Raw genomic sequence first — 21,153 nt, forward strand, 5'->3', positions numbered from 1 at the left:
GAAATGCACGAGTGGTTGGTGCTTTGCCGGAGTACGTATCTGTTGGAGTTAGTTCACCTGCATTGCTGTAGCTCAAAAACTTCTAAATCAATTTCAGAACTTTCAGAAACTCAAGTAGAATAAGATAATGTCAGCATTAATTTGTGCCTTCTCCCGGAAAAAGGAAGCAGCAAAGTGCCAGAAATATAGTGAAAAACATCGAGCTGCGAAAGATGTGCGCAGAGTGCAGGCATTGCCCTTTCCTTTTCGCGGTGATCACTGATCATGCTTTCTACACGGTTTGCGTGCGCTTGTTAGCAGGTACGTGCATGCCCAGTATTCTCCTATGATTGTTGAAGGAACTTTTGAGATGGACAAGCGCACATTTGAGCGTTTACGCACTTGAACTTCTTGGAATCCTGCAGCGTTTCTCAAATTAATCTTTAAGTAAGCCCTGGGTCATTGTATTTAAATTAGGTATCCTAGACTTGAACATGTCATCTAGTGTGTGGTACCGCAGGATGTTAAACATGTGGATAGTGTTTGGTTCGACCACCGGTAGCGCAAGTGAAATCAGAGGTGGGATCCCTGGTTGCACTCTTTGTTTGGTTTCAAAATGATCGTGGAGGTCCACTTCGTCTTGAAGATGCCATCGTTCCATCAACCTTCACCGTTCGCAGTGCAGCAGCCAGAACTGCTAGCTTGGAAGGGTCTGCCATACCGGCGTTCACTTGCAAATGGCGATTGGTACGGTGCTTGCTAGCTGCTGGTTCGGGAAGAACTCCACCGCGTTGATGCTCCCGCAGAGGTCGCAGGAGACAGGCCATGCAGAAGAAAACAAATTGAATCTAGAGGAAGAAGAACACATCTGGATGGAGGGAAGAAGAAGCGATTGATGTTGCTCTCACCGAATAAGACGCGTACTGCACAGATGGGGCTCCTTGCTCAGGGGGCTAAGCAAGGCGGAGCTGCTCGCGCGCTGGAGATGGGCGGCCGGAATCGGAGGGGGTGATTTCTAAGGCTCTCACCACCGGCGGCACCCACAGGTAGAGCTCCTCGCACCGGTAAACAAGGAGGCGGCGGAGATGCTTGCGCGTAGGATAATGATGACGACCGGAATCGAAGGATGCTCGAGTAAACAAGGAGGCGGCGGAGATTCTTGGTTTACTCGTGGGTCTGTACCATCTCCAACTTAATCGGAAACACATACTGTGTTGCTCAAGTCGTTGTCACGTGTTTGCTAAAACTCGCGTCTTTCACGGCACCATGTTTCCTGCCGTCGAGATGGCCCATCGAACTCAGATCCCCGAAAGACAGAAGATCATCTGACACAGACAGAAGCAGTAATTAGCTTCGGTTTCTTCTATAAACAAGAAATCTGGAACACAGAAGAAATCGTACATGATTAGCGACACCTGCGTGCTTAGCGCTAATGACACATCTAATTGTTTATTAATTATTACAGCTGTGCAAGATGGCATCCTGGCGCCGGTTCCCATCGAATAGGCCGGCGTCCCTACTCTTCTTGATTGGCGGCGACACCAGATTCTCTCGTCTTACCGCTGATCTAGGAGATGTTTGGTTTGGAAAGGCCAATTATAAACTCATAAGTTTCTTCATGTGAAGGGCTTATTATAAGAGTAAAGTGGTGTTTGATTGTTATGGCTTATAAAAAACATCTATAGTTGGTAATGACCTTTCAATTCCTTATTAATGCCCTGTAAGCGAGGGAGATGAGGCTAGTGGAAGAAAAGAGGGGATATTTTAGTGAGGTCCATAGAAAATAAGCCGCATAAGTATCCATTGGAGAGGCTTATGGGTACTAGGCTCACCTATAAACCTTCATGTTTGGATAAAAAAAGACTGGTGGGGCTTATAACCCCTCCAAACCAAACACCCCCACACTAGGTGTGATCACGTACTAGAAAAACTTAAATAATCACATAATAATATATCTCTAAAAGTGCATAAAAAAATCTAAAAAAAATTGGGTGAACCTCAGCCGTCTAATTCACAACACAAATGTCGTCCTGATGCTATTAGTTTCTGGAGGCGGCAGTGATGCTCACCACTGAAGGTCTGAAGCACCAGCCCACTGATCATCAGTAGCAACAAAAGCTGCGCCTCTTAAAGCTTCAACAACCCTCTTTAGCCAACGCCAGGACCTTCTGATCTGCAAATGCGAGCTGAGGTGGCGGCACTGAGCTTTCTTTCCACGGAGGAGGAAAGGTGAGCGTGCTACGCGTCCAACGAATTTCACGCAAATTTTAAGACAAATCGTTGCGAATTCATTCCCCGGACGAAACGCATCGATCGGCCAGGCTCCTCACGCAGACGCGTCCGCCCGTGTTGACAGCCCGGCCCTTGCTGTGCTTGGGGCTCTGAAAACTGCAGGTGTGTTTGCCTACATGGCGTGCCTGGCCAATTGTCTGTATGCACACGTGTTTGGGCTTACTAGAATATGTGCTCGCGTGGATTCAAGATCAAGTTACATGGGTACGGCATGATGAAACCGTACGAGGCTAATGTATAGGATGCTTTGCAGCTCTGCTTCACGCAACGTGGTTCCTCTCTGGGCCTGCACAGGGCACTGCTGGCCAATCATTGCGTCGCCACACCATTTGATGATACCCTGCAGTTTCCTAATCACCTAGATGATAGATCTATCTTCCGCGTGATCTGAGCACGGAGAAAAATAATTATCGGCTATGGAGATGAAATATGAGTACTCTGTTGGAGATGCTTAGTTTTCCGAATTAAGTGTTAGCGTGCCACACTTAATTTTTGACCTAGTATTGTTTTCAACACGCATACAGACACACTGATGCCATGCGAGGTGCTCACACGCGGCAGCGACAACAATACGTAGCCATCAGTCAGAAAGGATGGATGCTCCAACTAATTCCAAGGTTGTAAGTTTGTGGTGACTAAACCTGATTAGCCGGCACCACCGGATCAGTCGTTAAGGCTGTTCTTCTTGCTGCCTTTCCGTTGCAAGCATCACGTCAGTGAATGATAACAAGATACGGCGTGGCGGTGGCGGTCGCGCCACCGGTTGTCCTGGAACCCATTACCCATCTCGCTTTTTCCATCGGCGACACACAAAAAGCTTGGATTCTATGATCGCCACCACCTGAGCGAGATCTCTCACCAACCAAAAGCTTCCGATAGATCATCACTCCCAGCAGCAACACTGCACCGACAACGACAATGCTTATACGCGGCGGTTAGGGCGAGGAGGCGGCGCAATTAGTAGACGCCATGAACGTTAACACCCACTGCAGGGCGTGCCGTCCAACTGACGGTACACACCAACGACCTGCTCACTCACCAGGGTTGCATCATTAGCAACATCATCAGCGTGCCACTGAAACAAACTGGACTAGTACCTAACAAAATGAAATGAATCAATTATGTTTTGCTTTATGGGCAGATACTTCTTCATCCGTTCGAAACATGGAAGTCGTTTTAGTTTTGCTATAGGCCAGATTCTTTTTTTTTTAACTTTAACTAAGTTTATAAAAAGTGTACCAGCATCTAGTACAACAGTACAAAGCGGCATAATCAGATCCTTCATCCTTGTTGGCAATTAAACTCTGCAATAGAGTAGTCTCAAGAAAAAAAAGGGTTTGCGCGGTAGCAACAATGATCACTTCCAAAATGTCCTCATGTGACAATGAAGATAGTCGTCGCACTTTTTTTTTTGCAGAAATATATGCTACAAAGACTCCCTAGTTTAGTAGTGTGATTGAGAAAGATTAATATCAGGATAGAGATAATTAGAAAAATTATGCAGTTGTGACAGCAAAGGAATGATAAGCCACGGATAAGAAAAACTAAACATTTCGGGGCGTTAGATAATAATGAGGCGGAGTTTTTTTCTCACCAGAAAACAAAATATGAGACAGAAAGGCAGCTTCATTAGAGGCAGTGGATCATGACACTACGGTCCTCAACTTGGGTTAGTCATCATATGCCTGAAAATGAAAGATCAACCATGGAATAAGATGTGCCCATGCTGATGCATCACCACAAAATCTAGGAAAGGGAATGGGACCAGATTAGGGGGATGAAGATTAGCGCGATATAATCGATGAAAATTCTGTGCCCAATCACAACCTAAATGAGTATTCGGACATCATACACGCTGGAGCTAATGGACTACGCATGCTACTTTTCATATTAAAAAGATGAGAACAGATATTTACTTCATTGCCAAAAGAAAAAAAAAAGGACAGGTGTTTCCCAAGAGTTTGTGAGTTGCCCGCAGGGGACGATTTGCCTAACTTGTGAGACTAATGAAAATGACACTTTTTAAGAAAAAAAATGAAAACGGGTGTCACTTATTTTAGATAAAAGATTCTTTGCCTAACTTCGTTGAAATTGATCTAAGATTTGTGGATGCCAGTTTTACAGGATAATGTTTTCACAGTGAAGCTTACTTCTTAAACAGAACTCATCCAACCGATATACGATCGGATCTGCATCAGAAGCAAAAGTATAAATGAAGCCTTCTCGTTAACAGGAACCAACGCTGACTATTTAGATATCATGGTCATGTCTTTGGGTATCCTGTGAAGGAGCTAACAATATTTGGAGTATAGAAACATGCCGTGCTCATGAGTCTTGAACTCATGACTACAGAACAGAGTAGCATTGCTGAAGCAAGCAAAGGTCCTGGCCTCGCTGTATGAGACATTGCTTTCCAATCCAGTGGAAGAGACGAAAGTATGAAACAGAAATTGTTGCCTGAGATTGAGAAGTACTTCAAAGATGTGGCCACTGTGGCAACAAACATCCGTGTGCAGTAGAAGCAATTACCTGCAAAATGGTAAATTTCTGAAAACGTCAGGATGGAATGTACATTCGTGTGTACATAAAAATGATTACTGGCACAACGAGAAATACATAAGAGATATACCATGTGCAGCATCAAGATTGGATCAACTGCTGTGTATGTGGATATAAAAGAACATTATATTCAAAAATAAGTAATGCTCAATCGACTCACAGCACATGCCAAATCAAGATTGGATCAAAGTTGGAATTAGAAACACTTCCCGGGAAAGAAAGAAGATAAACATCGCCTCCAAAATGTGAAATGCTCAAGGGAAGTACAGCACAGCATGCACATGCTGTATAGAAACTGTATCCAATATTTGGAAGAAAAACCATGCGCATGACCCATAAAGATCTTCCCTTGCCTTCCCTTCCTGCATCTCTGATGTCTGAACAGTTCTTTCATGTGCAGCTGGTTCCATGTGGGGTTCCGCCGTGCCCGCCATGTTTGGAAACTGGCCTAGGACCCAAAGACAGACAATACCAGCACAGCAATTGACTACCGTGAGATCCCTCAGTTTGGCCGCACACGCCTACGCCAACAACTCCAACTCATCGCTCATCACCTGCATATACATGTCTAAGCAATTTGGTACTGTGGTTAGATCTAATCGATAGTGTTCAGTTCACAAGAATTCTCATGTTTCTCTAATGTGACTATTTTTTTTGAAGTTAATGCGTCTACATGATCTAGAGGAAATCAGGCTCAAGATATGAAGGAATGCCATTGTAAAAAAGAAGAAGAAGAAAAGATACGAAGGTTTGCTGTTCAAGAGAGGAAGGGACCTGAAATTATGCTTGAGATATGAAGGAAAAGATGAACTGGCAGCTGAGAGTAGCAAAAGGCACGCTTGATACACAAGCATTATGTTCAGGGAAGGGCATGGGACCACATAAAGAAGTTTCCTTTTCATGCTGATGGTATGATGTGTGTATACTTTTTTCTATCATGCATGTTCCTAGCCCTGGGGCGTTAACAGATTAACAAGGTACAGCCGTACAGATACATGACTTAGAATTTAAAAGCATTCCCTTGATGTAGACATTTCAAACAAAAACCCTTTTTTCCAAGTTGGCATTCACTCATGTTCCTATCATGCATGTTCCTCAGCTGTTTTGAACAGATTCCGTAGCTGAATGAGGTACCGTTTATCATTTAGGCTCTATTTGGATCCAAGTGCTAATGGATGAAAGTGCTAAACTTTAGTACTAGCTTATCCAAACGGGAGTGCTAATAGGGTAGGCTAAACTTTAGCCAAGACTCAAAAACTTTAGCACGTGCATGAGTCCTAGTATGTGCTGAAGTTTGGCACTTAACTTTAACTCCTCTGAATAGGCTCTTGGTTGGGTAGTTGATTGGATAAGATTGTGAGAGACATATCAACTTCTTTGGATTGACAAGTGAAGCGACAGATGCTGTTTGGCAGCATGAGGTCATGTATTAGGCAACCAAAAGTCCATGTTTGTTGCTTGATCAAGAAGCATCAATTCATGCCTATACCATCACTCATCTTGATATGCATATTGTGAAAACAAAAATAACGGTAGCACTGGTATGAATTGCATTGAGAGGGAGTTTCAGGCTTGGTGGCAATCACAAAGAGAATAAGAGTGCTGAAAGCAACCCCTCAACAGCACTATACCAACTCTCGATCTGGCTCCTCTTTCTTTATTTATGTGGAGGCATCTTGCTATGCCAAATGCTAACTAACCTGGACAACCGTGGTCGAGTCTTGACAACAGTTTCAATCCAATCATATCATCCTTTGGACCATACACTTCTTGTCATCCTAAAAAGTCAGATATTGATCTTGGTAACTGGGGAATAACCCTGTAAAGTTTTGACCTCGAACTACATCAGAACATAATTCTTCAAAAAGTTCACCCAAATGACTGTTCAACTTTACCTATCTGAATAGCACTTGTAAAGTTTTCAAGCAACTAATCAACACAAAACGAAAGTAAATGGGCAAAAAGGATATGTTCCTTTCTTTGCATCTGTTCATATCCACCAACTGCATGGTGCAAGGCGCCTGGACATGGACAGTCGAGTAGACTGAAGAAAGGCAGAAAAGGTCAAATATCAACCTTAACTGAAGAAATAAAAGTTACAGCCAACAATAGACTAACAGTAATAAACAGATAATAGGATCTGGGAAGACGGAAATTTCAGATTCTCCCTTTTATCTGATGTTTCTCTGTTTCCGTCCTTTCTTGCTGCAAGATGACAAATACTCGGAAAGTGACAGTGAAAAGTAGTAACCAAGATGCAGCTATAAAATGTATCCATCCATTTTGATGAAATACTGTTCTATATGCTTTTCATCGATGACACTTGCTGCGAATCAAGCTCCTTGCAACCGCTGTGACCCAATCCAAATCTCATCTGTTTGGCATCTCTGAATCTTATGGCCAGGAAGAATTCAGGTTCAGAACGCTTCACTACTGGTACCTGCCATATTATCATATAAAATGCAGGAACCAAAGGAAGAGAAGAGAAAGTGCAGACGAGCCTTATCACAACTTACAGGGACTCCAGCTTGCCACCAACATATCCATAAAAACTATAGCAACATGGACCGAAAGAATTCACTGCAACATATTTTTGACAGTGTGAAAGTAAAAAAAAAAAAGCCATCTTGAACTAATACCCAACTAGCATAATAAGGGTCTGAGGCTTTATGATATCACATATAATTCAGTGAGGCGAAATCACTTGTCATTTACCCAAGCATCCAAAACGACAAGAAATTTGGCCTGCCAAAATGCTACGTGCAAGATTTAGCCCTTCCTCCCTTGCTACTATCCTCTTACACACTTTTCTGCTCACCTCCTCTGACAAGGAAAAAGGATGCAGTTCCAGGTTCCAAGTGGCAGAGCAGCTCCAACACCTAATCCAGGCAGAGGAACCTTGCATCATGTATAACAAAGCAAGCACCATATACTCAATACAATACTGACGAAAGATCAGTGATCTAATCAATAGATTATGATCCGCTTTAGACTGCACTGACGACAAATTTCAACGCCTAAGACCTCTCTTATCCACAGGACTCAACAACTACCACAATTTTTAATGCTGCACCCACATGCCCAAAGAGTACCTGCCATGTTCGGGGTAGGCAAAGGATATACACATATGAAAAGTGTTCGTCCTGGATAAGGCTGCTTCATGCAACTGTACCTGCCATGCCATGCTAGCAGCTTGCCTCACGCAATTTCCTTATCCAAAGTCCTAACTCCAATTACTTCCTGATAGCTCCATCCTACTAGGATTTCTTCTCCTCCTTCGTTCTTATCGGTCCAGCCGCCATTGCACAGTCCCGGATTCCTAGCTGAAGATTGTCACAATGTGAATATAAGCAAATGATTTCTTATGTGAGCATGTCCAACAGTGCCTGACACGGCAAAAAGACTGCTTCATGATCCGCCCTGGTTGAAGGCATCATCAGTAGGAAACAAGAAATTCAGCGTCGACGAAGAACAATGCAGTAACATGAAGCCATGTCTTTATACTTGGAAGACACCACACATGGCTACGTGAGTACTTTAAATGTGCTAAAGGCCCATGTAACCATGTCATATGATTGTTGATGAACATGGAGCATCCACAAAGCAGGGCATCAGATGATCAGACATACAGATATTTGCTAGGTGGATGAAAGTGCTGTGGAGGCCTAAGGGACCACAGTTTAAAGAAAACAAGAAAGGAGGCATAGACACCTTTCTTGAGCTGTGTAATCATGAACTGATGCTTGCAAAATCTTCAATATCTGAACCTACATGGTAGAGCCTAACAGCATGCATGAACGCTGCCCATAACTCCACTTGTCACTAAACATACCAACCATATGGATTGGGTGAATAAGAAACATTCTTGTTATCCTTCACTTTTCTCCTGTCACTCTTTTTTAGATACGTAGGATTATGTTGAAATATATTTAGAAAAAAATAAAATCATCGTCATGGATGAGCTTGACACTTCAGCTACTACATTACAAGTCTACAATAATGGTATACCTGTGGTCCATCTCAAAGTAATGACAATAAACCGTAGGGTCGCTGATTGGGACAAGTATCCGGTCAATGATAGCAGGACCTTTTCAGTCCCTGAGGACCCAATGGACAGGGATAATACAGAACCCTGCAGAAGCAAGTTTCTCGTTCTTGAATTCTCAGAACTTATCTTTTCTCCTACAGCTTTGTATAGATATGCAAAGCATAAATTGTCACCTAGGCATTCAAGGGCATTCTCTTCTCCTTATCCAGTTCTTGAAGATGTAACCATACAATGAGCTTTGAATGGTGATAAGGACATAAAAATGTTGTTGAAATTTTGCCCAGGAAAATTTTGCTCAAACTTATCTGACAAGATGATTGCTTGCTGTTCAACACAAACTTCGACATCACTGCAAGGATGAATAGAGGATGACCGCTGCTATTTGACGATGAAAGAAACATCGGCTCCAGATATCTGAAAACTATGTGTCTTCAGAAGTACTGCCATCTGTAACCTTAACTGCGGATAAACGATGCCGTGAAACATGAAAAGTTTTGGATGTTGACTGCATTATCGGTCAGTAGCTGGCTTTAGATTAAAGATAATGAATAATGATTCTACGAGAGATTAATTTTGGAAAGTTACATTTTTGCAAATGCTAAACGAATTACCTTTCACCAAAATCAAATCCCTCACCGGCTCCTGCTATAACTGTCAGCCCAGCAAGGCTGCAAGGGCAACCTGCCTACCTTAAAACTAAATCCACCTAGTTGGTGCAGATCACTTTGGAAACAGATAATTCGGTCAAAGTTAACGTGAATTTTGGGTGCAGATGCAAAGTGATTTGAATATTGGATTCGTTGCAAATTAGTATCCTCAAGAAATACTGCATCGAAAAGAGCATGCGCACTGGCCAAGGAAAAGAAAAGACGTGGGAAATTTGGATTGGACCCAAATACTGGAAAGTCCATTTTCCTACTCCCAGCAATGAACTTCATCCGCTTAGTCCCCTGAACAAAAAATTTGACTTGAGTCTCCCGAACTATTTCAATTGGTATCTACCATTTTATGAGATTTGTCTTTTTTCCCCTCCATGTATCAATTGAGTTTTAAAGTTCACATTTTTTTAGAGAAAAGAAGTTCAATTTTTTTAGGGTGCGTAAGACATCACAACTTATGCTAAAATAATATGTTACCGATTTTTCATGATTATTTTCATATGTTAGGAGCATCTAATACTAGATACAATTCTAGACATACAAAATTTCATGGAAAGTCATAATGAAAAGTCCTTAACAAAGTATTTTCCTAACATAGTAGCATATATCATGTCCTCAATCATCTCACAAAATTTAACTTAAAAGTTAAAACTGAACTCGTACCTGCAGAAAGAGACAATACTTTGTTCATGACCGACAAAATGAATTACTCGGGTTAAACTTATTGCAGGCAGCGAAGAAACAGAATCGAGCAGTCGGGATGGTTTGGATTTCAGACAGGTGGGCAAAAGGAACATCGATACGCGTCTCACCGATCGAAGACGACGACGCGCTCCGGCCGCCTGGTTGTTTATATTACGTGTTTTTTCGACCCTGAAGGGACGCCCGCCGCCGCCGCCGCACGCGGATGTGGCGGACGAGCTGCGCGGCGTTCGTCGTCGACGCCGGTGGCGCATGACGGTCCGTCTGTTTCCCGGCGACCGGAGACCGAAGAAGGCGAGAGCCCGTCTTTCCCGGTTTTCTCCGGGCTGCGTGCGGTAGGTGAGAAAATCTGGCTTCGGTGAGAAGTGCCTTGCACGGGCCTCCAGCCCAGTGACTTTCTTTTTTCTTTTGAAGGAACCGAAAAGGCCCAGTGACTTTCGGCCTAACAAAAAGAAGGGGAACCGAAAAGGCCCACTAGTTTTCTGACAAAATGAAGGTCCACAATTACAAGAAGCAGCCCAGAAAATTAAAAAAAAGCGTTTTCTTTTGTGGGGTAACGTTTTCCGGAAATAATCGCAGCCGCTGCAATCAGTGCCATTGCAGAAGCGCTCACGTATGCTAAATGGGCCGATTTTTGTCTACTGCTGTGGCCTTCCGCTTTGGCCTGCGGCGATGGCGGCAGGGCGTGCTAATCGGCGAGCGCGCGATCGGACAGCATGCGATTTACCTTTTTCTAGCAAGTTTCTTTCTCCACTGCTTTCTATTTTTAAAAAGTTATAACTTGTATGTGTATAATTTCTTCCACATAACTATTAGAAGATATTTTTTCAGCATAACTATCAGATGATATGCGAAACTTTTACCTATAATTTTTCCGAACAACTTTTGTAGGATAACTTTTTAACACAACATTTTTACGCATAACTTTTTCAGTCTACTTACTAAAGGATAATTTTGAGCACAACTTTCATGTGAATGTTGTCAGAAAAACTTCTCACACAACTTTAATACATAAGTTCGCCATACAATTTGTAAAAAAAATACAAGTTCTCAAGATAACTTTTTGTAAAAGAAAAAGTTTAGAAAGAAAAAGAAAAAAAGAAAGGAATTAATACCTGGGCACATCACATACGGACTCCATCTAAATAAGCATATGTACGCACACATCTTGCACATATATCGCGTCGTACGCTACGGCGAGGGTAATTGGATGTTGAGGAAGAGATACTTCACGTGGAAAAGGAAAAAAAAAAGGTAGCTGTAGGACCACGCACGTGGAAGGCCAGCAGTGAAGCAGTGAAATCAGTAATGCGCGCAGTCCAAATCGGCACGAATCCATCGTTAACAAGCTCGCTAGCGGTCGCTTGCAGGATTGGATTCACGGGTGGCGGCCCACGTGCAAATGGCTAGGAGCCTGGGACGGTCTTGTGCTATATCACTAGCAAGTATTTTGCGCGCGTCCCTGCGCGTCCATGCTTAATGTAATGAGATTTATTTAATTTACATAGATATATTGACATTAACTTTATAACATCAGGGTACATTTATTTATGTTCTAAATATATAGGAGCCTATGCTATTAATTGGTAGAAGCTAGGATCGAGTGCTTGGAGTTCTTTGCTTTGCTTGGAGGGTAGTCCTCCGGTTCTGGTTCCTGCGTGGGGAATCACAATTGAATGACTGTAAAATAATAAAAATTGATATTTCGGATATGAGAAGCTGCGATTTGGTTTGCTAAGTGACGGTTCGTTATAAAAGGTTCATTACAAAAATCGGACAATATCAGGATAGCAATAGTTAAGAGGATTAATATTGGTTGGAAAAATTATTACTACGTATCAGTTTACTTCTTCGCTGTTAGTTAACCATGCTATTTTTACATTTCAAACATCCCAAGAGATAAAAACAAGGATATGTGGTATCAATAGAAAAGATGCTGAATTAAACCATGGTCTTGCTTACCTTGACTTTGAATTCTTCACTTCAACCACTGCTATTGTACATGGAAGCTTACTTTATGATATCTTGAGTTGCATATTATCCACAATCTAAGGGTTACGCCACTTCTGCAACCACAATCTTAGTGTTCATCCCATCCTGGATGACCAGATCAAGAAAACTCAGATGGAGGATGAAAGATTGGTATGGATTAAAGATTGCAACAGTGAAGGTAAAGCCCCAGATTTCAGGATAGATAAGGATGGAGTCTTGTGGTTCAAGAAAAGATTATGTGTGACTAAGCAAGGTCATTTTCGCAGGACCATCTTGGATGAAGCCCATAACTCCACCTATTCCATTCACCCCGGCACTACGAAAATGTACCTAGACCTTAAGGAGAAGTATTGTGGAATGGTACGAAGGGGGATATTGCTCAATTCGTAGCTTATTGTGATGTGTGCAAAAGGGTTAAGGCAGAGCACCAGAAACCCAGGAGATTACTCCAACTGTTGCCAATTCAAGTATGGAAGTGGGATGAAGCTAGTATGAATTTTATCACCGGTCTACCAAGAACCCAGAGCGGCCATGACTCGGTTTGGGTAATTGTCGATCGACTTACTAAGGTGGCACACTTCATCCCAGTACGTACCAATTACGGAGGGGATAAATTAGCCAAGTTATATATTGAGCGTATTGTGAAGTTGCATGAAGTACCTAAGAGGATTGTGTCAGATAGAGGCACCCAGTTCACTTCGAGATTCTGGAGCAGGTTATATGAAGCACTTGGTACAAAGTTGGATTTCAGTTCAGCATATCATCCCCAGACCGATGGCCAGACCGAAAGAGTTAATCAGATCCTTGAAGACATGCTAAGAGCCTGTGTTCTTACTTATGGTAAAAATTGGAAAGACAGTTTGCCATATGCGGAATTCTCTTACAACAACAGCTACCAGTCCAGTTTGAAGATGTCGCCATTTGAAGCCCTCTACGGGAGGAAGTGCCGCACACCTCTCATGTGGACTGAAGTCGGTGACCGCATTATTGAGGGCCCATATTTTATTAAAGAAGCAAAAGACAATATAGCAGAAATCAGAGAGAATCTAAAGTCAGCTCAGTCCCGCCAGAAAAGTTATGCTGATAAAAGAAGACGTACTCTCAGCTTCAAAGTTAGGGACTATGTGTACCTTAAAGTTTACCCAATCCGCGGCACACGCAGATTCCAGGTACAAGAAAAGTTGGCTCCACGTTATATTGGACCTTTCCTAATTATCAAGAAAGTGGGAGCGGTAGCCTACAAACTTCAGTTGTCAGCGGAGATGTCAGATGTGCATGATGTATTCCATGTGTCCCAACTTAGAAAGTGTTTGCGAGTACCAGAAGAACAAGTGGCCCCAGAAACAATCGACCTGCAGGATGACCTCAGATACCAAGAAATACCGGTAAAAATTCTAGATACTGTGAAGCGAAGAACCCGCAACTCAGCAGTCAATATTTGTCGAGTCCAGTGGAGTAGACATTCGGAAGCAGAAGCAACTTGGGAGAGAGAAGACACGCTCCGATCCGAGTTCCCCAGCCTCTTTAGTGGTGAAGCTGAATCTCGGGGACGAGATTCAAGCTAAGTGGGGTAGGTTTGTAACATTCTAGTTTTTCATCACCATTGAAAGATATTTTCAAGGCAACTCTCTAATTTCTTCTTCACTAAGCAAGAGTGGGATATTTTCAAGACAACTCTCTAGTTCCTTCTCCACTAAGCAAGAGAGATATTTTCTATGCAATACTCTAGAATTAGTAATAAGTAAAATTTTGAAAATAGGATATTTTGCAATTCTCTAGAAGGGGGACACTTGTCCTAATACCATGGCTTCGCTTGACCTATAAATAGAGCCCCCTCCTTGCTATAGCATCCATCCATGAGCAAGGTAGTTAAGTTGTGGAAGGCTAGGAGGGTGAGTGCTGGACTAGCCACTTAAAGGTGTGTTCCTTCATGGCTTTGTCGCTCCAATAAGCTAAATATTTTTATACGTGTTAGTCTCCTGGTTAAACTTAAGTACTTAAGATATAAGTTGTGATTCATCTGTTGGTAGGCTCCACCTCGCCATAAATCGGGGTCGTCGCACACAGTGCCGGCCGAGATATTTTTCCGCCGCGCGAACCGCCTCACCTCATCTATAAAGAAAGCCGACACCCCTCCCTCCCGTCCCCACCCGCGCTCGCACTCGCCCGTCCCCACTCCGGCCCCACGTCGGGACCGCGCACCTCCGCGTCCCCACCTCACCCACGCCGCTGCAGCGTCCTCGCAGGCTTTACCGCCTCGACGCTCGCGCCTTTAGCACTGCCACTGTTTGAGTTGACGGCGAGCTGCCGCAGCCCATGCCGTCGCCCGTCCCTGTGCGACGCCGCCGCTGCTCCCCTCGCCTATTAAATGAGCAAGGCCGTGACGAACCCCATCATCAACCCAAGCACACCGAGCCGCTTCACTCCGCTAGCTGAACCACTTCTCACGAGCCCCAGCTCACTCACGAGACGAAGCTCCAATAGTTAACCCTCTTTCTCGAGCTGTTCCGCGCCAAGGTGAGATAGCAGGCAGCTACCCGACCATTAACTCCGCAATACTAATAAAGGCTCAAACCACCCACCAGGCCGTGAGCACCTAATCCAAATCATTGTATTTGAATACCAACCAATACTGTAAACCCAATATCTCCTTTATATCAACTCCGTTTCACATAACTCTTTTCCCTAAAATCTCCTCAAATCATATACTATCTATTCCTCCTATTTTCATCTCCATTTGAGCTTATTTTATAACTTGCTTGTGTTTGTTTACCGGTTGTGCCGTTTCCGCCGTAGATCACGGAGTGATCGAGGAGGAGCCTGCCAAGGAGTACAAAGGCCAGTACAGCGGGCTGGAGCCAGAAGACCCGTACCGCGAGCAGGAAGCCGCCGCCACCGACGCATACATAAGCGAAGTCAAGTTTCATCGACCCCTACGTGAGCAGTTGCATCCATGTAAGGAAGTCTAGTTGTAGCCCTGGTTTAGGATCGATTACATATATCGGTGCTTAAGTGTGCTAATACATGCATGAGTAGTTATGCATATCCAGAGTTGAGACTGGGATATGAAGGATTTGACTGAGGCTAGGGCAGGTGGGTATACTGGAACCGGCGCTACTTTAATGGTAGACTGGCAGGTGAGTGCTACCGTGGAGGTAGACTCGAGTTAACATGTTGAGAGATGGTTGCTACCCTGGTGAACCATAAGGACCGAATTATTTTGACATCTCATCTAGCTTACTTTAGTACGACCACAGGTTCCGTTATGGGCCGGACTTAGTCTAATCCCACTGTTTAGCCTAACAGTCGCAGGGATGGTTCATGGGTATAGACCACTGAGGTCAGGGCCCGAGAGTTTTGTGCGGCCGGGCTGGGCCGTGACCATGGCTGGGTGTCGACTATGTCGGTTGTCCGTTCGGGCAGTCGAGATTGTGGGTACAGTGTACGACCTTTGCAGAGTATAAAATTCATTCGAATGGTCCGTGTCCACGGAATGGACAGGCTACGGTGTGGTCCTGACAACTAGTGAGCAACCTACTGTGGGTTGTGCCGGAAAGAGTTGCATACCATAAGTTGAATTACTAATGCATTGTGCTTAATGTGCGTCGTGCATGTCATTCCCCTCCCGTAGGGTGAGGTGGAACTTGCTGAGTACTTTTGTACTCACCCGTTTATGACTTATTGCAGAGAATCCTGATTTCGTGCCTGAAAAAGCTGAGTAGTTCGTGCCCTATACCAAAGTCTGGAGTGGTGCCATTGCAGTAGAAGCCACAATGTCAGATGAAGAGTTTGCCCTTGCGTTTATCACCGCTAGTGTTGTATTCCTAGTTTATATTATTTTTATAATCGAACGTATTAAATAAAGCTATGTATGACTGTGGCACCACTTGTGTAATGTATTTTCACCAGTTTAAACAATCGGAACTAAATATGTATTTTAAACACCAGAAAAACAGTCTCCGGTAAAAATACATTACACAAGTGGTGCCACAGTTATAGATAGCTTTATTTAATACGTTCGATTACAATAATAATATAAACTAGGAATACAACAGTAGTGGTGATAAACGTAAGGGCAAACTCTTCATCTGACATGGTGGTTTCTACTGCAACGGCACCACTTCAGACTTGGGTATAGGGCACGAACTACCCACCTTTCTCGTGCACGAAATCAGGATCCTCTGCAATAAATCATAAACGGATGAGTACAAAAATACTCAGCAAGTTCCACCTCACCCTACGGGAGGGGAATGACATGCACGACGCACATTAACCACAATGCATTAGTAATGCAACTTATGGAATGCAACTCTTCCCGACACAACCCACAGTAGGTAGCTCACTAGTTGTCAGGACCGTACCGTAGCCCGTCCATTCCATGGACACGGACCCTTCGAATGGATTCTACTCTCTGCAAAGGTCGTACACTGTACCCACAAGCTCGGCTGCCCGAACAGACAAGACATAGCAGACACCCAGCCGTGGTCACGCCCCAGCCCGAACGCACAAAACCCTCGGACCCTGACCTCAGTGGTCTATACCCGTGAACCATCCCTGCGACTGTTAGACTAACCAGTGGGATTAGACTAAGTCCGGCCCATAACAGAACCTGTGGTCATACTAAAGTAAACTAGATGAGATGTCAAAACAACTCGGTCCTTATGGTTCACCAGGGCAGCAACCATCCCTCAACATATTAACTCGAGCCTACTTGCACGGTAGCACTCACCTGCCAGTCTGCCACCACGGTAGCACCGGCTCCAGCATACCAAGCTGCCCTAGCCTCAGTAAAATCCCTTCATATCCCAATCTCAACTCTGAATATGCATAACTACTCATATGCATATCTGAGCACACTCAATCACTCAAGCACCGATATATGTAATCGATCCTAAATCAGGGCTACAACTAGACGTCCTCACATAGATGCAACCGCTCACGTAGGGGTCGATGAAACTTGCCTTCGCTTACGTACACGTCGGCGGTGGCGGCTTCCTGCTCGCGGTACGGGTCTTCTGGCTCCGGCCCACTGGCCTTCGTACTCCTTGGCAGGCTCCTCCTCGATCACTCCGTGATTTACGCCGGAAACGGCACAACCGGCAAACAAACACAAGCAAACTATAAAATAAGCTCAAATGGAGATGAAAATAGAAGGAATAGATAGTATATGATTTGAGGAGAGTTTAGGAAAGAAAATTATGTGAAAATGAGTTGATATGAAGGAGATATTGGGTTTACAGTATTGGTTGGTATTCAAATAGAATAATTTGGATTAGGTGCTCACGGCCTGGTGGGTGTTTTAGACCTTTATTAGTATTGCGGAGTTAATAATCGAGGAGCTGCCTGCTATCTCACCTTGACGCGGAACAGCTCGAGGAAGAGGGTTAACTGTTGGAGCTTCATCTAGCTCGAGGAAAAGGGTTAACTTTTGGAGCTTCGTCTCGTGAGTGAGCTGGACTCGTGAGAAGTGGTTCAGCTAGTGGAGTGAAGCGGCTCGGTGTGATTGGGTTGATGATGGGGTTCGTTACGACGTTACTCCTTTTATAGGCGAGGGGAGCAGCGACGGCGTCGTATAGGGACGGGCGACGGCATGGGCTGCGGCAGCTTGCCGTCAACTCAAACAGTGGCAGCACTGAAGGCGCGAGCGTCGAGACGGCAAAGCCGACGAGGACGCTGTAGCGGCGTGGACGAGGTGGGGACGCGGAGGTGGGCGGCACGGCGCTATGCCGACGGCAGTGTGCGGTCCCGTCGTGGGGCCGGCGTCTCGCGCGTGCGAGAGCGAGTGCGGGTGGGGACGGCAAGGAGGGGCATCAGCTTCCTTTATAGACGAGGTGAGACGGTTCGCGCGGCGGAAAAATATCTCGATCGGCACTGTGCACGACCCCGATTTATGGCGAGGTGGAGCCTACCAACAGATGAATCACAGCTTATATCCTAAGTACTTAAGTTTAAGTAGGAGACTAACACTTATAAAAACACTTACCTTATTGGAGCGACAAAGCCACGAAGAAACACACCTTTAAGTGGCTAGTCCAACACTCACCCTTCTAGCCTTTCCACAACTTAACTACATTGCTCATGGGTGGATGTTATGGCAAGGAGAAAGCTCTATTTATAGATCAAGATAAGCCATAGTATTAGGACAAGTGTCCCCCTTCTAGATAATTCCAAAATATCCTATTTTCAAAATTTTACTTATTACTAGTAATAATTCTAGAGTATTGCATAGAAAATATCTCACTCTTGCTTAGTGAAGAAGAAACTTGAGGGTTGTCTTGAAAATATCAAACTCTTGCTTAGTGGAGAAGGAATTGGAGGGTTAACTTGAAAATATCCCACTCTTACTTAGTGGAGAAGGAACTAAAGGGTTGCCTTGAAATATCCCACTCTATTCCCACTCTTGACCCATTCTTTGGATGAAACCTATTGCAATACATTAGAGTTATGTTCAATAAAAGAAAATCTAGAACCAATATATAATTATATCCGATTCCAAGCTAGATCCATAGGTACTATTTTCTAATTAGAATGCATATCTATCTATATATGTAGGTATATTCTTGTGCCTTATGTATTGAACAAAACAGATTCAAGCAAAGATTCAGACAAACAATCATGTGGCTCTTTAAGTAATTCTCAACTGAGAATCAAAACTCACAAGAGCTGTTGTAAATTCCGTTCAACATATGTAAATCAAATGCAATAATAGTAAGCATAAATGGAGAATAATGAAGTTTTTTAATCTAATTATGCTTCTCTCTTTTCCATTATTTTTCACCAGAACATATATACTTACAGTTAGCCGCATTATACACAATTAGTATTTGTGTAATTCATACCATTTAGCCATGGTATAGCTTCAAATTATTGTTGGTTATCTTTCTATCTAGTAGTAGGACCAGTCCGGAAGTTGCGACATTCTTGCCTTATAATATGATATATGGTCATAAGTAGTATCGCAATAGTTTGATGAAAAAAAAAGTAACAACTTAGGCACTATGCAAAATAATCTTGGGCTAGAACAGACAAATCGTCTTTGGTTATCCTATTGGGAGAACATGCCAGGTAATAGAAATCTCACAAATAACAAATAAATATAAAATCAGCAAAAAAATATTAATTTAGATCTGCTAAGCTTTTCAGTAACTAACCTGTTGGGATTGCAAAGTAAGAAAAATAAATTGGAAAGTGAGTGTTTAATAATCCCGATAGCTTTAGTAACCAAACAAATGTTTCGAATTATGACTCTAGATTAGTTAGACTAAATCATTTTTATACAGGATCATAGAGTAAAAAAAAGGCATAGCACATCAAACTGCATTGATACTCATTGCCTAAATTTACTGAATAACATATGAGAAGTTTTGTTTTCTTTATGTTGGAAATACCTTGCTTTGTTTCATCTTCTTGCTCAGTAATCGGTTGGATCTATACTATATACCATCTGAATTTGATATGCATGGGCTATCCACACTCACAATTAACATTGCAACCTAGAAATTGTTTAAAAAAAAGGATCAACAGTCAAGGAGTGATATGGTTTCCATGTAAGAAAGAATTCAAAATAGTTATAACCTTGTAAAAAGTATGTATACCTGGCATCCAGATTACATTGATTTGGATTCTAGGCGATAGACAATGATATAGCATGCAAATAGTAGCAAAGAGCATCTCAAAAGAAATTATAAGGGCTAAGGATCCTATATTGACATTCAGCTTCAGGTACCATGAACTCACCTCGTCCCTTCCATAATTTGGCCAAGCTAAACCTCTTGTTATAGATAGCACTCATGTTTTCCAATGCGAACCAATTATATTACCTTTGTTGCGTAAGTCTCAGCTGGGGCTCTTCTTTCGTATCTGAAATTTGCTTCAGCCAATTAGAGCCTGCGGTAGAACAACAATCAACAATATGTAGATGCATTTCTCAAACGAAAATTTTCCATCATTCAATTTTCACAAATTGGTCAACATTCAGAGCAATTGCAAGGACCTAAACTGAAAGTACGGTTTCGCCAACAGGGGCACTCAAGTATGTAAATTTCAATAGGATTGCAAAAAAGTGGTCTTCATTCAGTGATATTTCAGTTGGAACCTCACCAGTTAAGGTCCATGCATGTTCCTTGATTTAAAAAGGCAATGGCAGAAAAACTACGTGTATTTCTGATCCATCTATTAAGCTGGTGAAAAGTTTGTTCATATAATTAAAATTTTGCTTACTCAAGAAGGTCAACTTAGGCATTATATGTGCATGCAGCATTGTCAAAAGGTAATGAAAACATAGGCACAATTATTTTTTAAAGATATTGTTGCACCCTTCTTTCTTTTGTTTCGGAAATTTCAGTGCACATGTGCAATCTTGATAGCATATAAAAAATGATTCAGCAGACAAATGTAGCCTTTTCCTTAGATATTTGCATGGATAGGTGGAGTTGCATTCTCCGAAATTCATGAATCATGCAGGCAAATATAATGAGATCAAAAGTTCAGGCAAATTTATTCACTAAACTAAGAAAAAGATGGTAGTTGCTTTTTGAAGTTTGCATTATCATTTGGATCATAATTTGGCTCTAGTTCTAATTGGGGAATCATAATTTATTCACTAAACTAACAAAAAGTGGCTACACATGCTAGGGTGTACATATCATTGTACAGATCAGACCAACCAGTGAAAGTAGAGGAAAAATTCAAACCTGGCAGAAGAGTAGGCCTGTTCTTCATGTGGTTACTGGTTAGAGCACTACAGGCAGATCAGACAACTACTATCTTTATGTTGCTGCCCAAGTCTCCTCATGAGCATTCTGTCGAACTTTGCAAGCTGCTGCCATGGTGTATGCACTTGAATCATGAGGAGTGCAGGAGGCACAAGAGAACGACGCATCTGTAGGATCACAAGGAGCTGCTGGTCTGCCATTCGCTACT

General features: G+C 43.0%; 3 long non-coding RNA genes across 9 annotated transcripts; all 3 read right to left on the bottom strand.

The window, feature by feature from the left end:
- Nucleotides 1–2,727: 2,727 nt before the first annotated feature.
- LOC112888785 lies at nucleotides 2,728–9,500 on the bottom strand. Of its 5 annotated transcripts, none has more exons than XR_003227930.1 (5): nucleotides 4,901–9,500; nucleotides 4,746–4,800; nucleotides 3,866–3,956; nucleotides 3,311–3,368; nucleotides 2,728–3,172 (listed from the first exon to the last, which is right to left on the bottom strand). It is a non-coding gene; the product is annotated as an uncharacterized LOC112888785 (long non-coding RNA). The 5 variants fall into 5 exon arrangements; XR_003227929.1 differs by having other exon boundaries at nucleotides 4,422–4,800; XR_003227932.1 differs by having other exon boundaries at nucleotides 2,731–3,172; nucleotides 4,422–5,398; nucleotides 6,531–9,500.
- A 2,203-nt stretch (nucleotides 9,501–11,703) lies between these two features.
- On the bottom strand, nucleotides 11,704–12,292 carry LOC112891158. Its single transcript, XR_003228419.1, has 2 exons — nucleotides 12,202–12,292; nucleotides 11,704–11,893 (listed from the first exon to the last, which is right to left on the bottom strand). It is a non-coding gene; the product is annotated as an uncharacterized LOC112891158 (long non-coding RNA).
- Nucleotides 12,293–18,616: 6,324 nt separating this feature from the next.
- LOC112888544 lies at nucleotides 18,617–21,153 on the bottom strand. 3 transcript variants are annotated; one of them, XR_003227837.1, is made up of 5 exons: nucleotides 20,925–21,075; nucleotides 19,969–20,118; nucleotides 19,827–19,855; nucleotides 19,620–19,724; nucleotides 18,617–18,654 (listed from the first exon to the last, which is right to left on the bottom strand). It is a non-coding gene; the product is annotated as an uncharacterized LOC112888544 (long non-coding RNA). The 3 variants fall into 3 exon arrangements; XR_003227835.1 differs by having other exon boundaries at nucleotides 19,827–20,118; nucleotides 20,925–21,152; XR_003227836.1 differs by lacking the exon at nucleotides 18,617–18,654 and adding an exon at nucleotides 18,663–19,156 and having other exon boundaries at nucleotides 19,827–20,118; nucleotides 20,925–21,153.

Source organism: Panicum hallii, chromosome 4 (assembly GCF_002211085.1).
Source record: "Panicum hallii strain FIL2 chromosome 4, PHallii_v3.1, whole genome shotgun sequence".
Taxonomy (NCBI): Eukaryota; Viridiplantae; Streptophyta; class Magnoliopsida; order Poales; family Poaceae; genus Panicum; species Panicum hallii.